Below are 6,935 nucleotides of genomic sequence, written 5' to 3'. Positions count from 1 at the left end.
CATACATTTAAAAAAGAAATCACTCAGTGTTATACATTTCTCACAAGTAATTTCCTGTCTCTGTACTCTTCTAACCATTATTCTTTTATTTTGCAGGGGGAGGTAGCTGATACATTCCTATTTAGCTTGCTGGACTGCTGGCACTTTTCATTCAAAAGCTCGGAGCTTCCCCAGAACTGGCCTTGCTTCATTTCCTTCATCTAATTCTGTGAAAAGAAAAGCCACAGGGGGCAATATGAACCTCAGTTTCCTTCCAGCACCAAATTAAGGGATTAGAAAATATTCATGTTGTTCTGACCAAGGTAATAATTCAGGCTTTAGACTTTAAAAAAAAAAACCTGTGGTGTGTCCCTGCAAATACAACCACCAATAGCATGACAATCAAAATGACAGTGATTCAGTAGGCATTCTTCGTCATCATTACAGATCTCCAGCCCAACACTGTCAACAGCAAAGTCAGACTGCTGCAGCAAAGGCCAAGATTTGCTAACGTGCTCTTGCTCAGGCTGCAGACTCACTCTGCTAGCATGTCAGCAGACAATCCTCCACCCTGCAATTTTCTTGTTTCTCTGAGGCCTCCCGTGCAGCACTTCAGCCACCCAGAGCTGTCACTGCTCCTCTGAAGTCTAGAGAGCAATGATGCACTTGGGCCTCGCTCAGGAATGATGCTATTCAACCTCTGCGGCTCTGTCATAGCCAACAGGGACAGGACATTCCTGTCCCCTCAATGGGAAACGTTCCTGCCAGATGGATCTTTTGCTCCTTTTAACAGTGAAATCTCTGTGATGGGTCAGTCTTGCATAGCAAGGGTCAGCATGGGCTGGTACTCTAACCAGCTCTTAGCCTTTGGGGGAATTCACATAAGCCATAGCTCTGTACTTAATAATCTGTACGTAATCACAGTACATAGCTCTGTACATAATTCTCAACCCGGCTCTTGAAGCCTTTGTCATCCTGCCCCACTGGAGGTTCAGGCTTCTACCCGATGGGTAGGACTGAGCAGGTCTCTGTCCAGAAAGCAATGATGATGATTATTATTGCTCTTTTTAGCCAGCACTGGTGAAGAGAGCATTGCTGAATATTATCAACATGTTGCAATACTTGCAGAAGAAGGAAATGTGGCAAGTACTGCTTTAACAATATGAATAAATTTAATTAATGCTAACTAATTAAAGTTTTGGCCAGAAAAAAAGTACAAGGACAATTTAAAGAAATGTTAAGAAGGGTAAAATTATCCTCTGGAAAGCACATTGTCCAGTATAATCTCAGGATCTAAGAAATGAAGAAGCAACCCGTATGCCACTCGGTGAATTTTGGTGGGAATAGCAGATGATAATTCCTTAGACAGTTTGAAAAACTTCTCCAGACACAATGTGGACATGAACTGAGAAGACCTGGATATTGAGCAGTGATATTACAATGTTAACACCTTTTTTTAAATTATTGTCTCATAGGTGATGTCTCTCCAACTCAGCCTAATTACACATACCATCCAAACCTTCTAAAAGGGTATGGGAATTTGTTCTTTCACAGTAGTGGTTGGTTTAGTTGAAGCCAAGAAAATAAAGGACACATTCAAAGGCTATAATCTGACCTTTTCACCTCAGAAAAGACTGCTCAAGGTTTTTGGTCATGCTTAGCTTTATCTAAAAGTGTACCAATACTAATTCGGACATTCTTTATGAGGCTGGACCCAACAGACAGGAGCATTTTGGTTTGTTTAAGTCTCCTCAGGCATTCCTGATATTCAGTAGTTTTCTACTGGGTCTGCACTGACAGTGGCAAGTCAATTCTTATATTCAAATGACATCCAGTACACTATATTTCAAATTTTGGAAATATGATACTGCCTTATAACATTTGGATTGCTTGTTATTCACCAGCTTCGACTGCAATATCTATCTCTGGGCTGATACAACCGCGCATGAGTTAAGGAATGAGCTGATGTGTGGGGAATTAGCTGTACATAGCGGAGGTTATTTCTCAGATACCTCCAATATTTTGTGTGTTAAAAAAATCTGACTTTGGATGCTCTGACTCCGTCATACTTGTAACTCAGACTAGTATCATGTGCGTATCTATGTTTCTGTGTGTGTGTTGTGTGCATGCATACAAGCACAGACATGTGTATTTTATTTTTACAACTCCACAGTCATTATTACTTTCCTGAAGTTCCGACAAAATTACCTGGTTCCCAGAAGTCAGCACTGGGACCACAAACTGTTATCTTTGGACCAAGTCTATTTTGGGCTATCCCTTATGGGAAGAGGTTTTTCTTTCCAGGCACTGCAAAACCATGTATTTTAAAGTTGGATGAAGATTTTTCTTTGACATGCATATTTTATTTTGTACACACATGCAGTTTTCATGCAGTTAATATTTTAAGTATGGAAAACCTAAAATAAACATAATGAAAAGCAAAATCCAAGTTAAGACCTTTAAAAATAAAGGGTACGATGGAAATATCAACTGACCCTCAACTCTGTAAATACAGAAGCATAACTGTGTTGATTTTGGGTTAAGTTCAGTTCAGAGAGGATGAATGCAATATTTATTTTGGCATGAATTGTAAGCATCAACGTCACTGGCCATTATGAGAGAAGTCAGTCCTATGATAATCAAAATGATAATGAAAGAATATACTGTCATTAGAACAATACATTATTTCTATATTGAAAGGGAAGCCTGCCTCTTTTCTATTACTGTGATTAGTGCCCCTGATTTTTACGCATTTAACTCTTCCATTGTTGTAATTCTTGGACCCTTATAATACAGAGACATATATGTTTTTAAAAAAAGAAAACTTATAGTTTTAAATTTCAAATGAGAGATGTGCTACTTAAAGATGTTTTTCAGCAACATTTGATGAGATACCTTTTACTGAAGCAGCCTTAATGTAGAGGTTTGTATATATAGTTCTGAAGTAGGTCAAAAGTCCCTTTAGATGTATGCATCCTAACACAATAACACTAAAAATTCCCACTGTGTTGTAATTTCTGGGGAAGGCTATACATTTCATAAGTTCTTTGTGTCTGATGGCATTAAGTGAACTTAACAGTACAACAGTTACACAGGTAAAATATATAAATAGCTCAGATTTGCCCATCATCTCTAGTAATTAAATTTTACAAAACTGCGCTGGACGAAGAACACATGCCTCACTTGGCACAATTCAGACAAAGGCAAGCTTCTCACTGAAACTGCTTGGTGTTTTCAAGAGCAGCTGTGTGACCTGCCCAAACAAAAAAACATTTGCAATTAGTACACTAGCATATCTCTGTGTGATGCTTCAGGCTAACTTTTTCTTTGTAAGCTCCTGAGAAAGAGATCATGATTAGAAAGCTCAGTTTTGAGCTCTATTTTTCATCTGGATAGTAAAAAATGTGAATATTTTCCCCCTTATCTTCAAAAAGTCCGTCTACTGAGAACAGTTCTGTTGTATCTAGCTTACATGGCCTTAAAGGACCTGAAATGGACTGTTTGTGAATATCACCTGAAGCTAAAGTAAAGATTTCAAACTAACTTTTTCTTTTTTCCCATAATATTAGTCATTCTCCTAAAACAAGTGTGACATAGACAAGACCTCAGTCTTTTCACATTCTCCATTCATCTTAGCATATTTCTCAAAGCTTTTGCCAGAGAAGTGTCTTACATTTCTCTCTTTTCCATTATATTTTCTTTTTTTCATTTATTTTAGCCCTTTTCTCTCACTATCTTAAAATTTTTCCATCTAAAAATTGAATTACAAACCTCTTGCTTCTTAAGACTTTCTAAGATAACAGAGATCTATAATCACTCAGCCATTCATTTCTTAAAATCCGAGGAACCTTTTGCAAAGCTATTACCTGAGGAGCACATCTTCCTGTTGAGTTCTTCATAGGCTGTTCTTTGTTTGAGTTATATGCATGTAAATCTTGTCTTGGGTCACAAATGGAAATCACTCCAGTACTGTCTTCATGATTTCCCAGTATGAAATATCACAGTATTACTCCACAGTTTATCCTGACTGTTGATAATGCCCCAGACCAGAAGATAGTTGGAAAGGAAGATGTAACCTTGTAACCAGGGACAGCACAAGTCCAGGTATAAGGACTCCCAAAGAGGACACAAGTGAGCTTCTATTTCACAGGGTGGTCCTGGCTCTCACTTTCGCCGGTGTGGTTTGCAGTAGTCAAGCAAGAATGAACCAGCAAGAAAGTAACTGAACAGACCCATTTTCTTAGAAATATTCCTCCTCTATGGAAGAAAATTTTGGATGGCTTTGTAACACCTCTGTACCAGACCCACATACCATGGTACTGAAGGCTAAGAGACGGGCATGACTGGGTCTGACCATGTTCTAGTTAGCCGTGTGCATGTGTGGAAACAGGATGAACATTGCACTCCTTTGAATGCAGTGAACCTAAGGTCATCAGTTCATGTGCAAACTAGAAAACCTGTCTCATGGCTTAATTTGAGTTTGCTTATCATAGCACTGGTCTCTTAACCCTGCTGGGCAACATTCATTCATCACCTTTCTCCTATCTTTCCCAAAGCCTTTGAATAAGTCGCAAACAGAACTTGACACATTTCTAAATAGTTCCCTATCTATTTTTATAATATCATTTTTAATTGACAGGTTAAATTCTCAGAGCACTGGATAACTAGCTGTAATCAAGTTCTCTTTAAATTGAAGAACAATTATTTCCACCTTATTGAAACATTTGCACAATAAAATAGATTAAGATTAGAATTCATGGATTTTTCCCAGGAAAAAATCTTAGCCTGTGATGAAACCTATGGTTTTCAATACTCTGCAATTTCCTCGCAGACTGTTCTTCTCCTCCACACCCCCATTTGACAGGTCTCTTCTTCCTACAGACATTTACATCTATCCCTTGTAACAGACTCCATAGAATTTACAGAGAAGAGAATTTGCAGAAAGCACTGGAAATACAGTCTGCATGTAGAGGGCTGGACTTTTTCAATCTGTTCCTTAACAATTTTTTTTTTTTTCAGAGAGAGCTTATTTTTACAGGCATGAGGCCTACCTGGTAATTAGCCAGCATTCTGTCCATGGACCGCATGAAAAAAGGAAGGTCTGGAGTGATATAATGCTATATCAAAATGTGTCAGTTATTCAGAAGGTTTTATGCAACTCCCTCTCATAATTAATGTCACAAGCCGCTGGAGCCACCACAACAGAGTAACTTTTTGACATCAAGGGCTAACACTTGGTATTTTCTGAGAGATGCTTACAGGTCAATTTTTCTATGAATGGGTTTTCTTTCTTGCCAGTTCCCTTCCCTTTTTGAGAGATGGAGAAGAAAGCTATTTTTTTTCTAAGCCAAAGCCAGACTGAAAAAGGGTTTTAAAGAAAAAGAGGAAAGCAAAGAGTGACCAGCCAGTGAAAGAGCCTCTCTGCTTCGTTCCTCCCGCTATTCAGGCAGCTGCCCTTCTGCTGCCCCTGCTTCCAGACCCACACCAGAGACTGAGTGCAGAGGGCATTGCATCCAGCCAAGACCCCCACTTAACTTTCTGCGCTCAGCCCTTGCCTGATACTGATTTTTAAGAGAATAGAGAACTACTATAATTTGGAACCAGGCTCCAAGTAGCACATGTGGTTTGATCTGAATCAGGAACGAACACCAGTTCAGCCACAAAAGTTAAAGCTGTTGTGATATAATTAAATCCAGTATGTTTGTGAGAGGAGATGTATCGAGCATTAGGTAAGTGGAAATAATATTGGGGAAGGAGAACTTTTAAGAAATGAGGCAGCTGCAAGGCTTGCAGTCCAGAGAAGAAAAATCCATATGCACAGCAAGGTTTCTTATATACCTCTTAACAGAGTTACAGAAGTTTGTGAATGTATGAGCCAAACAAAGTAAAAAATCCAACTTTTAAGGAGCCAGTGTAAAGAAGCATAAACAGTAGTTATCAAAATAAAAAACGTACACACAAAATAAAAAAGTTGTACAAAAAATTGTACAATTGGCACAAAATGAGTAGAAAGCCAAAGAAATTATAAAATAAGATATTGTGTTTAGCTGGCAAGCAAAATTTTTGAAAGAACTTGCATAAGATCCGTTGGCATGTAAAAGACTAAAATTAAAGTGTGTCTATCATAGCTTTCCTATTTTAATCCTAAACTTCCTTATCCTAGGTAGTTGAGGTACTGCTATAAATAAAGATTGCTAGAAACAGAGGTGCCAACACTGTTAAGATGCCAACATCTGTTAAGAGAATAGGACAAGACACAAAGGAAAATATTAGACTGCCCTTAAAGAAATCACTTGCCTTAAAACTGAAAACTGAAGGTTCAGAAACTGAAGATGGAAATAATTAAAGGCAAACTTCCTATGAAGAGGTACTGAAAAGGTTATGGCCTTTACATCATCACAAACATGTCCTGGCACAGATCCTTTCAAAATATATCTTTAATACATAACATTGAGAGAGCAGTCGAACAAGGTGAAACAAACTAAAGTGAGCAAATGTGCAGAGTGCTTTTATCATCGTAATCCCTTGATATTAAATACGTTAAAGATCCTTCAGCACAGTTTCCTGCAGAACAATCTGTTTATTCTCTGTTCCTCTTTAACAAAAGGAAAAGTTTCAATTCTGTCAAACAATTGGTTATAACAATTGGTTATAACTGACAAATCATACTTCATCCTGAGTCCCATCATCACAGTTTGCCAAAACCTTTCTAATAGAATCCTGTGTAACTTTTTTTTTTTAATTTTAATATCAGGATCCTGGATTAAGTACATCAGCACAGTGAAAGAACTATCTAAGACATAGTATCCAGGGAGGTCTGCAAAGTCAGAGTTGTAGGGCTGTAATAAGATTATATGTATATTTGTAGCTTCTATTTGGTCTCTCATTGGAATCACATTTGGCTCTCACTATACTCTTTCTCATAAGAATTTAGACATCACAGTTTGATTTGCTCA

The 6,935-nt window shown here is 38.0% G+C and overlaps 1 long non-coding RNA gene across 1 annotated transcript; it reads right to left on the bottom strand.

The window, feature by feature from the left end:
• Nucleotides 1-2,909: 2,909 nt before the first annotated feature.
• Nucleotides 2,910-4,342, bottom strand: LOC112979332 (uncharacterized). Its single transcript, XR_003258148.2, has 2 exons — nucleotides 3,846-4,342; nucleotides 2,910-3,232 (listed from the first exon to the last, which is right to left on the bottom strand). It is a non-coding gene; the product is annotated as an uncharacterized LOC112979332 (long non-coding RNA).
• Between the last annotated feature and the right edge of the window lie 2,593 nt (nucleotides 4,343-6,935).

The sequence above is a fragment of the Dromaius novaehollandiae genome, chromosome 3 (genome assembly GCF_036370855.1).
Source record: "Dromaius novaehollandiae isolate bDroNov1 chromosome 3, bDroNov1.hap1, whole genome shotgun sequence".
Taxonomy (NCBI): Eukaryota; Metazoa; Chordata; class Aves; order Casuariiformes; family Dromaiidae; genus Dromaius; species Dromaius novaehollandiae.
The sequence above is the reverse complement of the archived record's forward strand: the minus strand, read 5'-3'. Positions and strand labels throughout refer to the sequence as shown.